Source organism: Parasteatoda tepidariorum, chromosome 9 (assembly GCF_982258835.1).
Source record: "Parasteatoda tepidariorum strain Cologne lab strain chromosome 9, Ptep-v5.0, whole genome shotgun sequence".
Lineage (NCBI taxonomy): Eukaryota > Metazoa > Arthropoda > Arachnida > Araneae > Theridiidae > Parasteatoda > Parasteatoda tepidariorum.
The window spans coordinates 5028105-5048027 of NC_141763.1; the positions used below are offsets into that span (position 1 = coordinate 5028105).

A 19923-nucleotide genomic window follows, 5' to 3' on the forward strand; every position below is an offset into this window, starting at 1 on the left:
AAATGCACTTTTGAGTACTTTTTACAAACGCTACGCACCCTGAGCGTGTAAAGAGGCTTATCCTTTCTCAAATAAACACAAAACAGAGATTGTTGCGTAATTAAAAACAGCTGAAAGTTATTCCTTGCTTCGGAGACCACCTTACTTATGAGGAAACAAGCGCTCAAACAATTAAGAGGCTTCACCCTGAGTAACAGAATTGAAATGACAGCATGCTTAACTCCTCGCAACGTTGCTAAAATGTGGTGTTTATAATGCAGGCGTCGTTTTATAGCGGACAGGACTTAAATACTGCGTGGAAAATGTTCACAAAAATCTGCTTCGTAACCAATTCAGCCGTAAACATCACGCCACAGAAAATTCCTCGGAAACAATTGGCAAATCTCATAACTAATAATGTAGTTTAGAATCATCCGAAGTTTACTACTTAACTGCAGTTAACAAGCAAAGAATATTACAAAATGCGGAATAAAAATTAACAGAATAAATGTTTATACCTTTAAATTTTTCCAACCGAGATTCAATGCCTGAAATGTCCTACTTTCGTATAAAAATGATGGTAGAATTGATGATGACCGTCGTGCAGTTTTGGAACTCTTTGCAGTATTTCGCTTATAGCTCGCTTATCGCAGAACGACTGATAGGTTGTAGTTGTAGTACATTTACATCGTACAGGAGCAGCACAATGGGTTATTAGCGACGATCTGGGAAACATCCCTGAGGATAATCCGGAGACATGCCATCGCAATTTTAATCCTCGGCTGAGGATGGCTCCCCCACTTCGGTAGCCCGACGACCTGCACGCGAAGTCGAGCACTTTACGGTAAAACAGGTTAACGAGGACCAATACCGCACACCCTAGGTCCCTACACACTACACAAACTGATCCAAGTGATCACCCACCTGCACACTGATCGCAGCCAGTTACGGCTGGACATCTGTTATCGGTTGGAACCATGTCTTAGCAATCAGTCCACTGGGGGACGAATAGTAATAATGACAAGTAATAGGATAACCCTTATGAAAAAATTGAGGTATAAATGAGGTACAAACGAGGTATATTTGAAAGGTATAAAGGAGGTTGTTATTTAAATACGTCGTTAAGGTTAAAAAGAGTGCAAATGAATACCTCAAAATCAACCTCAAATATACCTTAAATATACCTCCAGAGGTATATATGTTTCAACCTGAGGTGTTTAATTTTACATCTGTGGAAAGGTAGATATTTACTACTTTAAAGTGTTTTATTTTCCACCTTAGGTTATTACTTATCAGCCTGAAGTATATTTTTTTACACTTGTGGAAGTATTTTTTCAACAACCTAAGGTGTGTCATTTTACACTTCAGGTTATTATAAATCAACCTCAGGTGTATTTTGTTCTACCTCAGGAAATTATTCTTCAACCTCAGGTATATAATTTTATGCTTGTAGAGGTATATATTTATGAACCTGTGGTGAGTCGTTTTACACTTCTGGTTGTTATAAATCAACCTCAGGTGTATTTTGCTCTATTGTTGTTGTTGTTGTTACTTTACGTCGCACTAGAGCTGCACAATGGGCTATCGGCGACGGTCTGGGAAACATCCCGGAGGATGATCCGAAGACATGCCATCACAATTTTGATCCTCTGCAGAAGGGATGGCACCCCCGCTTCGGTAGCCCGAAGTCGAGCACTTTACGGTAGCACAGTTTAACGAGGACCAATACCGCACACCCTCGGTCCCTACGCAGACTGATCCAAGTGGTCACCCACCCGCACACTGACCGTAGCCAGTGATGCTTGACTTCGGTGATCTGCTGGGAACCGTGTCTTAACGATCAGTCCACTGCGGGACGTATTTTGTTCTAATTCAGGTGATTATTTTTCAACCTCAGGTATATAATTTTACACTTGTAGAGGTATATATTTATCAACCAATGGTGTGTCGTTTTACACTTCTGGTTGTTATAAATCAACCTGAAGTGTATTTGCAGCACTTGGAAAGGTCATTTTTTTATTAACGTCATGTGTTCCATGTTCTGCCTTAAGTTATCATTTCGTAACCTGAAGTATATATTTTTGTATTTTTAGAAGTATCTACTAATTTATCAACCAAAGATGCGACATTTTACACTTCAGGCTTGTAGCTCAACCTAAAGCTGTTTTTTCAGTACTTACGAATGTGAGGTGTTCACCTATTTGATTAATTTTTAACCTCACTATATAAAAAAAAACTATATATATAAAGATATTATTTATATTATATGAAGAATAATGTATGTGATTACATTTTTTCAATAGTAGAGATCTCCATTTACCAATCTGAAGTTTTTAATATTAAACCTTCGGCAGTAATTGCTTCTTTTGTTAAGTTATAAAAGAAGGTTTTAAATGCATAATTCTTCTGTAATTTTAATAGATTGAATTAAATCATCTTAAAATAACACTTATCCAAACTCTACAATTAGTAAAACCTATCTATGGGAACTCATATTTTTAGAAAATAGTTGTATAATGTGCTTGAATTTCTTAAGATATAAAACTACAAATTTAAATAATTAGTCCGCTGAAATTCAAATACTTTTATTTAAAACTAAAATTTAATTTTTTTACAAATCAACAAAATTATTTTAAATACTGTTTCCGTCTGTCTGCTGAAACTTGTAATTATTGGAACCTAAAAGAAAAAAAAAATGAATTAGTAAGTAAGGCATATTTACAATAATAGTGGCAAGTTTTAAACTATTAAAATATTAGAAATTATTTTTTTTATGATTTAAATTAACTGGATGAAGTTAATTTTCTTTTTCAGATAAATAGTAGTAGTACTCTTCTGCCATTTCTATTCAATCCTTATAGCTAAAAAGCATGACAGGTACCACAGCCACAAAATAAAGTACACTGAAGTCAGTACTACCATTAACAACATTTACAGAAATTCAAAGATATAATTCCAATCTTAATATACAATTTTAACACTTTGTATTTTTCTATACATTTGGTATCATTATGGTACTTGTAAGTTTGATAATTATATTTTCTTTCTTTCTTACAAATCTTTAAACTCAATAAACCTAGTCTATATATTTTTAAACTTTTTGTCAGATTTTTATGAAACTAATAGCTTATTCTTTAATTTTAGACGCTAATTCTGAAAAGGACTTCCGTTATTGTCAATCACATAAGAGTTTCTAATGAAAAATAGTTATTTTAATATTTTTCAATAAATGTAATCAAGAATCAACAATCGTCTAATAAATTAAATTTTAAAGTTATGTACCAATTTTTATTCTTTTTTTACACTCAATCGAATAGAACAAATTACAAGTTGATAAGGAGCATTTATTTTAAAGTTGTGAGTAATTTTATGTGAGGAAAATGTCTAAGAGAGAATGATTTGAAATAATACTTTTAAAATATAAGTTGAGTACAATATCTCATATATAATTTATAATACCAAGCAGAATAAAACTAATAGCTAGTTGTCACAAACATTTGTTTAAATATAAAAACACATCCCATAAGATGAAATTCAAAAAATTGCATATTACTTTTAACAATAAATGTCTTTATTTGCAAATGATTTTATTCAATTCAGCATTAAAATTGCATAAGAAACTATACTGGCGTATTTCTAAAACATTTAAGATTTCCGAAAGTCGCTAATTTTTGAAGTAGTGAACTATAAACAGCTGCATAAAAATGCTCATAACCTTGAAACAAATTGTCATATAAATTTGAAATCGGGTTAAATTTAATTCTATTCAATATTTTAATAAGTAATATCAATCTGCTTAGCAATTGACGTGGGTAAATTGAGAAAAAATAACACGTAGTGAAAATAGCAGTGTGATCAAACATAAAAAAGTGAGCTAGTACAGTTACTAGTTTTCAATTATCAAATATCGAACAAACTATTGTTATCAACAATTGAATAAATGCTGTAGTTTATTAGGAGAGATTACTTTTTCTTTATGGTATGAATTCAGAACTTGCAGAAGAAGTGACTAGCAGATTGATTGTAATTTGTTCTATTCGATTGAGTGTAAAAAAAGAATAAAAATTGAACTGAGCAGTAACTTGCTAGTCACTTCTTCATCGCTGCTGCACATGTGCTATTTACAGCCTAGGTCATCTCAGCAATATCAGGGAACAGTTGATAAGCTCTGTAAATATATATATATATATATATATATATGCATATATGTAAGAAAAAGAAATTGCAAGTTAATCAGATTTTTAAAAAAAAAAATCAGATTTAAAATGCAGTGTTATTATACATATTTTGACTTATAAACAACAATATAAACTTTGCAACAAATATCTGAGCAAACGATAAGCATGCAGCTATAGTAGAATTTCAAAGCAAAATTGCTATTTTAAAGATATTTCAATTTTCAATGATTTATTCATAAGAGAAATTATGAACATTTTACTCAACTAATCAGCTTGCATACTGCAACGTTGAAACATATACATTTAAGCAAAATGAAAGAATAGTTATATTTGAATAAATTACAAACAGTAAAATATACTGTGCATAACCTGCTGTAACGATTCACCAGTAACGTTACCCTAAACAGCGACGAGAAATATTTCGATTGTTCTCTCTTATTGCTAAGCCTACACTAATAGCTTCTAAGAATATCCTCCAACTTAAACTATTTAAGATCAGAAGGCATATTTAAAACAAAAATAATAAAATTTAAGTTTGAAAATTGAAGCATATTTGATTAAAAGTGATAAAACCAAATTAATAAATGTCAAGCACACTTACCGAATTTCGAATACACTTTCGATTGTCAACACACACGCCATTTGCCGGCTCGCACGGAACTCTGGGAATTGAGCTAGTTAATATGAAGTGTACTTTAAACAACCTTAAAACAAGCTTAAGTATAAATAAAATGACTTCATACACCTCAATAAATACCTCACTCTCGTTAGTTGAAATAAGGTTGATTTTTTTATACCTCATAAGTACCTCTTTTGTTACAAGTGTAAGAAAAACAACCTGGTATACCTTGGAAACTACCTCATCAGTCTGGTTGATATGAAGTGATTTTAAAATAACCTCAAAATTAGCTTAGGTATAAATAAAATGACTTCAGATACCTCAATAAATACCTCACTCTCTTTAGTTGAAATAAGGTACATTTTTATACCTCATAAATACCTCATTCTCGTTAGTTGAAATAAGGTTGATTTTTTTATACCTCATAAATACCTCTTTTGATACAAGTGTAAGAAAAACAACCTCGTATACCTTAAAAATCACCTCATCAGTCTGGTTGATTTGAAGTGGATTTAAAACAACCTTAAAATAAGCTTAGGTGTAAAAAAAATGACTCCATATACCTCAATAAATACCTCACCTTCTTTAGTTGAAACAAGGTAAAAAATTTTATACCTCAAAAATACCTCTGTTGTTACAAGTGTAAGAAAATCAACTTGGTATACCTCAAAAATCACCTTATCAGTCTGGTTGATTTGAAGTGAATTTTAAACAACCTCAAAACAAGCTGAAGTGTATAAAAAACAACCTCGTACACCTTAATTACAACCTTTACGAGGTATAATTTTTATTGCTGTTTTCTGTGCAACCTTAAATATACCTCAAATATACCTCAAATCAACCTTAATACCTCAAAAATACCTCAAATCAACCTTAAATATACCTTAAATTTTCGTAAGGGAAAGTTTACAGAAAATAATAGTTTTTAGGAATCCGCGAACTCAACGATTTATAGAGGATGTTGTATAGAGGAGACGAATGACAGCTAGCAGAACAACACGATCATCAGTTGCACTGGAGATTTCTTCATTGTAACGTTTCCAACTTTATAGCTGCTTACTAAATTTAAAAAAGAAAAATGTTTAATATTCTTTCTTATGCAAGCAAAACAAAATGGAATTTCTTTTTTAAAAAGAAAGAGCATCCCAAACACACCGAAAAAATATTCGTAAATAAACAGGAAAAAAAATATGTATCATATTTTCTTTTTAAAGTTAAAACCTATTACCTCTGAAATCGCTCTAATAAATTTAATGATCTGATATGAAAGATCTGTTTAAACTTTACATTCCATACTTTTTTCAATCATAGAACTTCAAAAAATAAAATATGCGAAAAGTATACAGTGACACACAATGTCATGTCATTTAATCTTGAAAAAAAAAGATTTTTAACGAAAATTGTATAAAAAAATGTAAAATCTTAATAAAAAATCATTATTTAGAAACATAAAAAATGTAGGATAAAAATGCATATAATAAAACAAAATATTGTTTTTTTTTTTTTTTTTTTTTTTTTTTAAGGTCTTAAAGTTCTAAGTCAGACGTAGAAAATCACTCGGTTGCGAACTATCTTCAAATAAAAACTAAGCAATGTGGCCCTGTAGTTTACTATGTATTTATAAATATAATAATGAGTTGAATAGCGTTTAAATGAAGAAATTCGAAGTCAATATTCAGTATAAAAATATGGTCATATATCTCCGTCTAATATTAACCTATAATATTGAAATTGAACCACGTATTATATTACCGGGTAATAATGTACCCTACCAGAGAAAATAAGTATAGACCTCATAGGGGGTACACAATGTGGCCCTGTAGTTTACTATGTATATCTAAAATAGTCTTCTGAAAAGCTTTAAAATGAGAAATTTCGTCTTCTAAAGAGCTTTAAAAATTCGAAGTCATTTTTCATTATTAACGCAAGGCCTGATATCAGATCTCAATATTGATCCATAATATTTTAATTGGACCACGTATTGTATTACTCGGTAATAGTGTTCCCTACCAGAGGAAATAATTATAGACCTGATAGGGGGGACACAATGTGGTCCTGTAGTTTATTATGTATGTATAACTAAAATAGTCTTCTGAAAAGCTTTAAAATGAGAAAATTCGTATTCTAAAAACCTTTAAAACAAGGCGATTCAAAGTCATTTTTCAATATTAACGCAAAGCCCGATATCAGGGCCTTAATATTGACCCATAATATCTTAATTGGATCACGTATTATATTACCGGGTGACCCTTATGGAAAAATCGAGGTACATTTTAAAGGTATAAAGGAGGTTGTTATTTAAATACGTCGTTAAGGTTGAAAAGGGGGCAAATGAATACCTCAAAATCAACCTCAAATATACCTTAAATATACCTCCAGAGGTATATATGTTTCAACCTGAGGTGTTCAATTTTACATCTGTGGAGAGGTAGATATTTACTACTTTAAAGTGTTTCATTTTCAACCTTAGGCTATTACTTATCAGCATGAATAATATTTTTTTTACACTTGTGCAAGTATTTATTCAACAACCTAAGGTGTGTCATTTTACACTTCAGGTTATTATAAATCAACTTCAGGTTTATTTTGTTCGACTTCAGGTAACTATTTTTCAACCTCAGGAATCTAATTTCATGCTTGTAGAGTTACATATTTTTCAACCTATGGTGTGTCATTTTACACTTAAGGTTATTATAAATCAACTTCAGGTTTATTTTGTTCTACCTCAGGTTATTATTTTTCAACCTCAGGTATATAATTTTATGCTTGTAGAGATATACACAGCGTGTCCCTAAAGTTTACTATGTATGTAAATCTAAAACAGTGTTCATAGAAGCTTTATTTTGAGGATATTCGTTTTCTAAAACGCTTTGAAACAGGGACGTTCTAAGTCATTTTTCAATACTAACGCAAGCGCGATGTGGAACCTTAATATTGATCCATAATATTTTAATTGCACCATGTTTTATATTCACATGGAAAAGAGTACCCTAAGAAAGGAATTAATTTTAGGTCCCAAAGGGGGTACACAATGTGGACCTAAAGTTCATTATGTATTTATAACTAAAATAGTGTTCTTAGACGCTTTAAACGAAGAAATTCGTCATCACTTTTCATATTTAAAACATGTTCCAATATCAGACCTTAATATTAACCTATAATATTGTAATTGGACCAGGTATTATATTAACATGGTATAATGTACCCTACCGAAGGAATTTATTATAGTTCCCATAGGGGGTACACAGCGTGACTCTAAAGTTTACTATTTATGTATATCTAAAACAGTGTTCTTAGAAGCTTAAAAGGAGGAAATTCGTCTTCTAAAATGCTTTGAAACGGAGACATTCTAATTCATTTTTCAATACTAACGCATGGCACAATTTGGAACCTTAATATTGACCCATAATATTTTAATTGCACCACATATTATATTCATATGGAATAGTGTAAGTTACCAAAGGAATTAATAATAGGTCCCATAGGGCGTACACAATGCTGACCAAAAGTTTACTATGCATTTACAATGTGGCCCTGTTTGTTGGACTCAGCAATATTTGCAATATGTTTAATTCAATACATTACATTTTATGTGGTGCCAATTTATTTATTTTCCCCTGTTATTAAAACTTAATGACCAGAAAAAATTTGATTAAGGTATGATTTTAAAATATATATATTCTTTTGATAGTTAAAGGTTGTGCAAATGCATTGTCTATAAGCTTCCAATTTATTTACATCCCTTTTACTTTAAAACGGGGACGTTCTAAGTCATTTTTCTATACTAACGCAAGGCGCGATATGGAACCTTAATACTGACCCATGACATTTTAATTGCACCTCTTATTATATTTACATGGAATAGTGTACCTTAATAAAGGATTTAATTTTAGGTCCCTTAGGCGGAACACAATGTGGACCTACAGTTTACTATGTATGTATAACTAAAATAGTGTTCTTAGAAGCTTACATTTAAGAAATGACTTAGTCATTTTGTATTTTTAAAACATGTCCCAATATCAGTCCTTAATATTAACCTGTAATATTGTAATTGGACTAGGTTTTATATTAACATGGTATAGTGTACCCTACCGAAGGAATTTATTATAGGTCCCATAGGGGATATGCATCGTGACCCTAAAGTTTACTATGTATGCAAAAACACAGTCTTCTTAGAAGCTTAAAAAAAGGAAATTCATCCTCTGAAATGCTTTGAAATAGGGACGTTCTTAGTCATTTTTCAATTCAACGCAAGGCGCGATATGGAACCTTAATATTGAACCATAAAATTTTAATTGCACCACGTATTATATTCACATGGAATAGTGTACAGTACCAAAGGAATTAATTTTAGGTCCCATAGGGGGTACACAATGTGGATCTACAGTTTACTATGTATGTGTAACTAAAATAACGTCTTCAGGGGGTACCGGCCCCGATAGCCATAAAACAAAACCATTTCTAATTGAGGGAGAAACAAATGCCTAAATTAACTCCCTCAGTACCCCGATGGTTTTGCATAGAAGTCCAAGAAAAAGCATGAAATACAAATAACAAATTTAGAAAAGAAACTCAAACAAAATCATCAGAAAAATAAAAACTCACTTAACCAGGTCAGTCATCGATTTCACAAGCAAGTCGAATGAAAAGGAATAATTAAAAGGATCGTTCTTATTTAACAAAAACTAATGTCACGTGTTCATAAAATATTCATTTCATGGTACCATGTAAAAATAAGTTAAAAACTATAAAATTTAAACTATTAAAAACCTATTCTCATTGGATGGAGATATTTTAGATCAGTGCTTCCCAAAGTGATCTATATGGACCCCCAAGGGTCCGTGGTACCATTCAAGGGTCCCTGAACAGCGTCAGGGGGTCCACGTGAGGTTTAATATAAAATAATAAAATTGTGATTGGTTTTTATTATTATGGAAATTAAGATGAATAAAATAGTAGTGATTTTTACGTCCTAAGTAAACTATAAATAAAGGTGGGTGCTTATAATTATTAACAGTGGTTTTTTACAAAGTTGATTTACAAATTTTCGTATATATCTTTTGTTCCTTTTTTAAGAGATAACAGTATGAATGAGTCGAAGAAAATACAGTGTTGAACATTTGAAGTGTTATGTCTTCATCAGGAAATAGTACTTTGCCTATGTATCTTCTATGTAATAAAACTATAACAAATGATTCAATGAAGCATTCAAAGCTTAACGAACAATTGATAAAAATCCATAGTGACAAAAAGATAAAAATTTAACTATTTTTCAAACAGTCAAAGAAAAATATCACCGTCACTGCAACAACTTATAGGGACAACGATTGATTGCATGTTTCTCATAGTTTCGCATGTTTCTATCTATTACTTGATTACTAAGTCCGGAAAGCCTCACACTATTGAAGAACTTATTTTACTAGCTATAAGTGTGATAATACTCACCGGGTTGCACAAACCAGCTTTTAACGTTGTAAAAAGAAGGATTGACTAAATATCTAAGTGCGTAGAAAATTCTTTATGCGAGTACTTAAAAATATCTGAATTTTCTATACAGCTTGACGAGTATCCAGGAAACGAAGCTTTTACTTTTAGCTTATGTAAGATTTGTAAAAGAATAAGAATTTTACCTAGAATTGTTATTTGCTAAATGTTTAGAAAGCGATACGAAAGGTGAAACGCTATTGACTGAATTAAAAGCTATACCCTTGATAAATATCAATTCTGTAGCTACTGACGATGCTCCGGCAATGCTAGGAAGATACAAAGGTTTTCTGACTAACTTAAAACAAGCTGCAGCGAATGTATTTTCAGTTCTTTTGCCAAACTTAACGAAACTGATTTCAAAATTGCAAGATGACAAATTAAATTTAATCAAAACTAAAATTGTAAAACTGCGTTTGTTGCAAAACCTTTTCTGTATAAACAAAACTTGGGAAGAGGATATTGTTCTCTCAGTTTCAGTGCCGTAATGAACCTCATCACAAAAATAAATATATGATTAGAAATTTGTGCCCACAAACATTGAGCCCGACATAAATACAGTAAATAAGTTCATCCAAGTCATAAATTTTTTATTTTATTTTAAACAAAAGATATAATTTCAATAAATTCAGCAAAATGTTTTTTTTAGTTTGTAATTTCTATACCGCACATATATGCAGTTTTTCACTTGGGGGTTCGTGGGCAAGCTTTGACTATAAAAAGGAGTCCATGGGTCAAAAAAGTTTTGGAACCACTGTTTTAGATTTTTCTTTCCTCAAAAAAATTTATAATTCTAATAAGTTCTGATTTTAACATTCTTGGTGAAATGAAGATTATGCATACCCTGTGTTACAAATAATAGAATAGATAATTAGTTTTTAAATAAATTGTAATTTTAAAAATAATTAAAATTTACTCTTAATATATAATTTCAAATTTAGTGTTAAAAAATAGTATTTGGTCCATATTTGATGCATGTAAGCCCGAAGAAGTGGAGAATTTAAAAAGAGGATAAAGGAAATATTGATATTACAGACGAATTATTATTGATGATTAATTCTAAACCAGATAGTTTTTCAAATAACACTCCGCCAGCAGTGTGCCAAATTCTAATTTAAATGTATTCTCTGACCCACACTCTCAGTGCCAACCTTTAATGGCACAATCGAAAAACTTTTTTAAGATATATCTGTAGCCAATGTAATAAAAAAAAAAAACAGTTCCATTTAACTTCTATGAAATTACAATATTTTAATGCGAGTTGTTCTCAGGAAGCCCTACCAGAAATACACCAAATTTCGAATGCTAACTATGAATGAATAAATAAAAGAACGCGCAAATATCAAAAAGTTTTTTGAATCACCTAAATATTTGTAAAATATCTTAAAAATGGTATTCTCCTTACGAATGAGCGCATTCGAATTTTGGATTCGCTCGATTATAAAGTATGGGAATGGTTCTAAACGAAGTTCGCTTTTTAAATAAAATGATAGGTAGTTGAGAAACGTTCAACCGAGAATCAGAATCTATTTTTCTGTATCTAAGTTGTAATAGCTCGACACTTGTTTTCAGGATAGGTAAGGACTGTCTTCAGAACTTTACCAAGCTTGATATTCGGACGGTGGTCAACTGGTATAGTGTGAAGTCAGCAATCAAGTTATTTTTAATATCAAATCAAATTAATAAAATATTCTTAGAATTAAAAATGAAAATTTGGCCACTATTTCGGGGGGGGGGAACTAAATTTATTGCTGTAAAAATTTAGCATTATTATATACTTTTTAACAAAAACATAGACTTCAATCTAATTCTCACAGAAATGAAAATTATCATTGACCTTAAATAATTATATGTGCATAAGTAAACTGATTCACGTGGTATCTTGCAAGTAAATTTCTTAAAAAAAAAAAAAAGATAGTTTCGAAACATAAGAGAGTGTTTACATGAGGTTAGAGTATACAAACGGAATATTTCTGATATTTTATCAATCAAAAATTATCTGCTTTGGCAGGAAGGAAAAAATGTGCTGCATTTTTATAAGTAGTTACAAGAACAAACACAAAATTGTTAAATTTTTTAAAAAAAGGTTCTTATGGTGGAAAAGTAATTTCTTAATGTTTACTTTAATTGCAATTTTTAATTTTTTATTCAGCATCTTTAACATTAGGACAGGATGAAGGAATATGCTTATTCGAACTTAGTCTTAGTTTCGTTACCACTATTAGAGTTTAATAACTACAGGTATGCAAACATGATGTTTAGGTATTTATCGCGGCTGTTATAGACTTCTACAATATTCCAAGTTCTACTCACCGAGCCAAAAATGTTTAGAAACACAGGCGTCACATTGCAAGCGTGTTTGCTCTCCACAAAATATTTTTTTCTATGGATAGTGAATTTAATAGTATTAATTATTAAATTCTACTATTAAACTAAACTATTATTACATTACACACTATTATTCTAATTAAATAGTAATAGTATAATTTAATAAGAATAATAGTAAATAAGTGATGAATTAATTTCTTTTTATTTGCAAGATTTAAATTAGACACATTTAGTTGAAAAGAAAAATGAACAAAAAAAAAAAATCAAACCTGGAATTCAAAACTCAAGAATAAATAACTATTACTCTACAGAAAAGAAAAATCTTACGATTAAAATTTGACCCATTTTTGACTAGTTTAAGTGCTCAAATTTTCAACTGGTTTTCTGTACAGGATGAAAATACAATTTTCAAACGCTTTTTGACCACTATTCGCAGAACATATCGCCAATAAAAATTATGATTATTTTCGGCCTGAACAAGCCAGGAGACTCAAAACTGAAAGATTGAAGGGAAAAAAAATGTATATGTATTTAAAATATCAAGTTTGTTCAGTAGACTAAAAATGGACAGTAATTTTATAAAATTTTCACGTATAACAAAAACCACAAAATCAAAATTTCCCAATGTACTTCTATCAACATTTAAAATTTCACTTTCTTCGTTTTGGAGAACAAAATTAACGTTTCTTTTTCAGAACACTTGTCGGACATGCTTAAAAACATTTCCGATTACACTTTTTAAAGGACTTTCCTTAGTGCTCGCCTTTAAAATATGCACTCATTGCATATTTTATTCATTTAAATAAATTTTTAATCTCTGGCAAATCGAAAAGAAAAGCACTTTAATATGTGGGTAAACAATAAGTTTGCTAACATTATATTTAATTAAACATTAATGAGAATAAAGTTTAGATGCATATGAACAACTCTCCTCAATGCTAACTCAGAAGTAAATTAATTTGTTAATTAGTTGAAATTTTTTTCAAATGTTTTAAATCATGAAAACCAATTAAGACACTAAGAACATTGATCGGAGGAAAAAGCCGACAATTTACGCAGGAAAAAAGTAAGTGGAGTGCAGAATAAAGATTTCACCCTGAATAAGTTGCTCTTATGATCAGATTTTCACTAACTAGGTAAAGATCATAATGATTTAAACTTGCGACCTGAATTATGTTATGTTAAGTGACAAATACTTATCTATCAATAATAAGCATAATTAAAGGTCACTATTTTGAACCATTACGATCAAAACTCTGAAAATCCGATCATTGAAACAAAAGACACGGTTACTTCATTTTTCGCACAGCTGAAACAGAAATGAATTTAATTTAAAAAAATATATTTCATCGAAATTTAATAATGCTCCCTTAATTGAAAACTTTACTGTAACCACCTTTAACCAATTGAAGCAAATTGCTAGTCTATCAAAAAATCCAAAACTAAAATTAACATATGTAACATATTTATTTCTATCTAATTTACAAAGCAAATGAAGTTGAAACTTCATGTCACAACAATCTTACAAAATTGCCACTTTTACAATAGTATACCGAGTAATTTAATACAATAAATATATCTAAATACAATATACAAAATATTTACAACCACTTGAAAATTTAAATGGAAAAACTTGAAATAGCTATCTATAAAAACACATTTTGCAACAAATTTTCCCTATCATAAGAACGCAATCATAAGACCGTAAAAAGGTTGAACCAGCGTAAAAGAACAAAGCCATTTCTCAGTTTCACTAATATCTCTAAACTTATAAAATAATTCTCTAAGAATTTGATAACTTTATAGTTGCATATGAGAAATAACGTGATCTAATAGTTTAAAACTAGCCTTCCTGGAGGACTTTGTTTAAGCTAACCCGCATTTGCGTTACATGAGTGGAAAACCAGGAAAACCGCCCACGGTTAGCTGGACGGTATTGGATTCTAAGTCGCGATCAGTCAACCACTGAGGATATTTTACGTCAGCACTGTGGTCTGTGCAAGCTGGCAGAACTGTTATCAATCAGCCATGGATGGGATTTGAAATTAAGTCATTTCATTGGGAGGCCGATTCTTTAGTCTCATTCACGAGAAAGTTCACAAAACTTCGTCGACAACACATAATCTGGAGACTTAACATTCAGTGCGACTTTCATTTGCGCTTTAAAAACAGCTTCGAAGAATGAAGAAAAATAAAGTTCATCGTCTCACCCACTAGCTTAACAAAAAAGTTATTGACACGTTCTTTGTGCTGGTAACATTTTTCCATCCATTCACTTGTTTCCTCTTCAAGTCATTTGATTCTTTCTCGAAACCCTTCATCCTGTGTGGTCATAGCATCTCAAAACTTACACATCAGCCACAAATCAAGAATACAGACAATCCTGAAAAATACAAAAGACAAAAACAGTACCTTGGCACAAAAGAGCGTAAATTAAACAACCTAATCCAATGAAGTAGAAAAAAATATTTACAAATCAATATTTAAAGTAAATTATGTCATTGAACAATATGAAGGATATACCTGCTGTAATACATTTGTACTTTCAAACATCAATAGATCAATCCAAATTTAATTTAGAATTATCCATCATAGATTAGAGTTTGTACAGTTACAAAAGTTCAAACATTTGCTTTTCATATATTAAAAGCTTCTAAATATTGGCGCAAAGACTTATTTGAGCTTGCAGACAAACAATTAGCTAAATATATAATTTAAAACAAATTTAGAGAAAAGAAAAAAAGGTTAGCTGGTATATCTATAATGAATTTAAACGAAGGCAAATTAAGAAATTTTAACTATGCTAAATTAAATTTTAATTATACTATGAGATGAGTACTTTTAATAAAATCCAATCACAAAATCAATATAATTTACTAAGTCAATATTGATAACTAAGAGGTAAATAAACACACCGAAACCTTACTTCATTAATTCAAATTGGAAAAGCGCACAAGGCAGCTGAAACCAAATTTGTATTATATAAAATTGAAATAAGACCAAAAAAATCTTAATTAAAAATAATTAAAAATAAATTATAAATGTGTGTTTGCAAAACAGTACTTCTTCAGGGGACACACTGCCTGCAAACACACAGGAACCTTTCTGCTGTTAGTGGATTTAACCCAAACTAACTGTTACTGTTAGTTTTGGTTAAATTTTAGTTTGGTTAGTTTTGGTTAAAAAAAACTGTTAGTTTTGGTTAAATCCACTAACAGCAGAAAGGCTCCTGTGTGTTTGCAGGCAGTGTGTCCCCTGATGAAGTACTGTTTTGCCAACACACATTTTTATTTTCATTTTTATTGTAATTATTAAGAATTTGTCTTATTTCTACTTTTAATAAAATTAATATTCATGCGTGATTTGGAATTCTAATCCAAAATTCAGTTTTATTTCCAACCGTTTGTACGAACGTATCGTAGAATATAATTCGCCTTAAATTTAGAGTTTCATATTTTCCCCACAAATTAGGATTTCTAGGAAAGAAATATTTTGAAACAGATTTAAGTAAAAAGCTTCAAGAAATTAGATGCAGATTTTTTAATTTTATTATTCCGAATGAACGTTAAAATTTTTATCCCCTATAAGTAACTTTTACAGACACCTTTAAAATAAACAAATTAAATAAAACTAACGTAACGCTACAACTCGTTATAACAATGAGCAGTAGAATTTTTATCATTTTAAGCAAATTAAGCCTAGATATGAAAAACTAAAATATTTATTAAATACTTGAAATTTAAAGAAATTTGAAAGTTCATTAAAGTTTTAAATGACGTTTATTTTAAAATTGAATGGTGCATTTAAAGTTTTTTTTTAAAGATTATGTACAACTTCAGAAATTAAATCATTTTGAAAAGAGGTTTTCAAAACTCTGGCTCCAAAGTGAAGTTGGCCCCTTTTCAAAATAATTAAACTCTGCAGAATCCCTATAGAATTAGTTTTTAAAAACCTGATGTAAGAAAGAATGCAAACATTTCTTATATTAATGCAAATTTATCCGTATCAAATATTCAGAAATTTAATAACTTCTACAAATGATAGATGGGGGTTAACTAGTTTTCTAGGGAAAAATTCACGCATTTGTTTGCTTGTTTTTTAAAATTATTCCTAAACGGTACAATTTCGTATTGTGCAAACACTACACTTAAAAAACGTTGATCTTAATTCTACTCACAAATACCGAAGCTTTCACCGTTACAGTTATAAACAATTGTCATTCTTGCATTTAAAAATATTGACTCTTAAAGCATAGAGGCCCTGGAGTTGACAAATTTCGTAAAATTTAATATTGCGTTTAATAGCGTTATTCTTTTTAAAATTCTCCATTATATTGCATTCCTTTAACAAGAATTAGTTCCAGTCAGTATGACAACAATGTACATAATTGATAAGACCGTAAAGAGGTTGGACTAGCGTAAAAGAACAAAGTCATTTCTGAGTTTCACTAATATCTCTAAACTTATAAAATAATTCTCTAAGAATTTGAAAACTTTATAGTTACATATGAGAAATAACGTGAATAGTTTAAAACTAGCCTTCCTGGAGGACTTTGTTTAAACTAACCCGCATTTGCGTTACACGAGAGAGAAACCAGGAAAACCACCCACGGTGAGCTAGACGGTATGGGTCGCGATCAGTCAACCACTGAAGATATTTTATGTCAGCACTGTGGTCAGTGCAAGCCTCGTATCGACCAGCCATGGATGGGATTTAAAATTGAGTCATCTCATTGGGAGGCAAGTTTCGTATTCCAGTGTTAATAGCAAGTGTCTCATTTCCAGAAAATTTACGAAACTTCATAGACAACACATAATCTGGAGACTTCACATTCAGTGCGACTTTCATTCGAGTTTTAAAAATAACTTCCTCGTCTCACCCACTAGCTTAGCAAAAAAGTAATTGACACGTACTTTGTGCTGGTAACATTTTTCCATCCATTCACTCGTTTCCACTTCAAATCATTCGATTCTTTCTCGAAACCCTTCATCCTGTGTGGTCACGGCACCTCAACACTTGCACATCAGCCACCAATCAAGAATACAGACAATTCTGAAAAATACAAAAGACAAAAACAGTACCTTGGCACAAAACAGGATAAATTAAACAATCTAATCCAATAAGGGAGAGAAAGAAACAAATATTTAAGAACAAACATTAGTAAAATACAATTGAACAATATGAAGAGTGTACATGCTGTAATACATTTGTACTTTCAAACATCAATGAAAATTTAATTTAGAGTTTCCCATCATAGATTAGAGATCGTACAGTTGCAAATGTTCAAACATTTTATTTTTCACATACTAAAATCTTCAAAATAAACATATATTTATTAGTGGCAAGATTTATTTAAACTTTCAAGCAATATTCTAGAGAGTAGAGTCGTAATTGCCTTGTAGTGTATATCTACCACAACAAAAATATAATTCCAAAACACTAGTACGTAAGAAGTGTTAACTCAATTCTATTGTGGGATATCATTTCATAGATGAATGTTTACATTGTCTATAACTTTTCTCCGCATAGCCTAAAGCTTTACTAAAAAAAAACATTTAACTAAAGATACTTAAAGATACTTAATTGAATATTTCATTTTAAAAATGTATTGAACGTTAAGTGTTTGAACTTTATACCTGATTTAGGTACTTTCGATGTTTACAGTATTCAAGATACTTAGTATTTTTCCCGCTTTACAATAAAATATCTATGTTGGAATTGTTTATTTTAAATTTCTACATTGTCACTCCCATTTGAATGTTTGTCAAATACAGAAGAGTTATTCAATTAAATTTTGATTGATGAAACGAATAGGAAAGAAGTAAGAACAAATTAATATTTAATGACAACTGGTTTTTCAATTTGTTTAGGGTCATTTTAAAAGATACGGATATAGTTTCATAAAATCTACTATAATTAAAAGATCATACAGACTATTAAGAAATACATACAGTTAAAAGCTAGAAATTTTCCATTTCTATGAGTAATATCATTACAAGCAAATGACTTAACATATTAAAAATGAAAGTTAGAAATATCTTACTAATTTAAAAATATAGAGTGCTTTCCTAGTTTAAGTAGTGTTTAAACCAAAATTAGCTTATGCCTGCTTACTTATTTTCTTTTTCTCACAGAACTGAACGATTTTGATGACTAAATGGCTATAGGTTAATGGTTATGGGTTAACATCAAAAAGTAAAATTTTATAAATTTGTTATATGCCAACAAGAATTTTATCCCTTTTATTTGACCAAAATGTATTTTTAAAAACTCCGTTAAAGTAGTGAGAACTATTTATGTCGATTCTAGGCAAACTAAAATTTTTCATTAAATCAAATAATTTAACTTTTCAGCGAAAATTAAGAGCTTTAGTATCACCTTGAATAGTTAATAAAATTTCGCTCTACAGTTCTTTGTAGACAACTATTTAAGAATCGTTCATTTAGATTCTACTCTTCTGGCCAGGGCATTCGATTCTTGTAAATCCTCGGTACAATGTACCAATCTTAATTTCAGCCTGCTTCTTATTAGAGTCAATATCGGCATCAAAATTTTGAATGTTAAGGACTATCGGCAAATGTCTCCAGAAAATTTTATGCAGAATGTACAGCTCATTTTAGGTGTTTAAGTGTAATGTATATAAATGGTACAATGAGACTTCTGAAAACTATTCCGAAAAATAGCTATTATATTGTCAAGCAATTTTAACATTGCCAGGTTTTCTGAACCCTATGTGAAAGCAGGTTAATAAAATTTTCAAACATTCTTCGCAAGTATTTCATTCTGATATTAAGCCAGATTTTCAAATTGAAATTTTGGTATCAAAATTGTTATTTGTAGAGACAGAGCTCAAGCCTTTAAAAGCTTATCTAAAAATGAAATTAAAGTTTAACTCAAACTTTAAACGGCGCCCGTGAAAATTTTCATAATTGTCCCATTTTATTCCTTAACGAATCTTACTTAGAAGTAATGTTTTTCTATATCTGGAAAATATCGTAGATGAAATTAGATAATTCAGAGCACTATGAACGTCAGTACTCTACAATGCTAGTAAAGTGCTGGGTGGCTTTTCAGGGCACGGACCTGCAACCTTTTGTTACAGTCCAGGACCTTACTCTTGACCACCTCAGCCTTTTAAAAGTTAATTCAACGAGAGCGAGAAAAACTTAGTAGCTAATTTAACACTTAGATTTCGCTGTAAGCGCAAGGGTACTTCAGAGACTTCAGGTCACGGAAATGCGATCTACCATCACAATCCAGGTCCACCCAGTTCTTGTTACACCCCTGCCCTTACTGCACCGTAGTCCGAAAAACGAAAAATTCCCAATCGGTTGG

At 30.6% G+C, this 19923-nt stretch overlaps 1 protein-coding gene and 1 long non-coding RNA gene across 4 annotated transcripts in view; both read right to left on the reverse strand.

Annotated features, from left to right (window-relative positions):
- The window catches only part of spn-E (tudor domain containing 9 protein spindle E), a 124792-nt gene extending 124163 nt beyond the window's left edge, over positions 1-629 (reverse strand). For 2 of the 3 annotated variants that reach the window (XM_087150694.1, XM_087150692.1), the window contains exon 1: positions 498-629. The gene's annotated coding sequence lies outside the window, so the exon portion shown is untranslated. Of the gene's footprint in view, positions 1-38; positions 207-497 lie in introns of those variants that run through there. The other variant, XM_087150693.1, reaches the window with a different exon arrangement.
- A 13407-nt stretch (positions 630-14036) lies between these two features.
- Positions 14037-18497, reverse strand: LOC147803271 (uncharacterized). The gene is made up of 2 exons (XR_015428980.1): positions 17502-18497; positions 14037-14971 (listed from the first exon to the last, which is right to left on the reverse strand). It is a non-coding gene; the product is annotated as an uncharacterized LOC147803271 (long non-coding RNA).
- Between the last annotated feature and the right edge of the window lie 1426 nt (positions 18498-19923).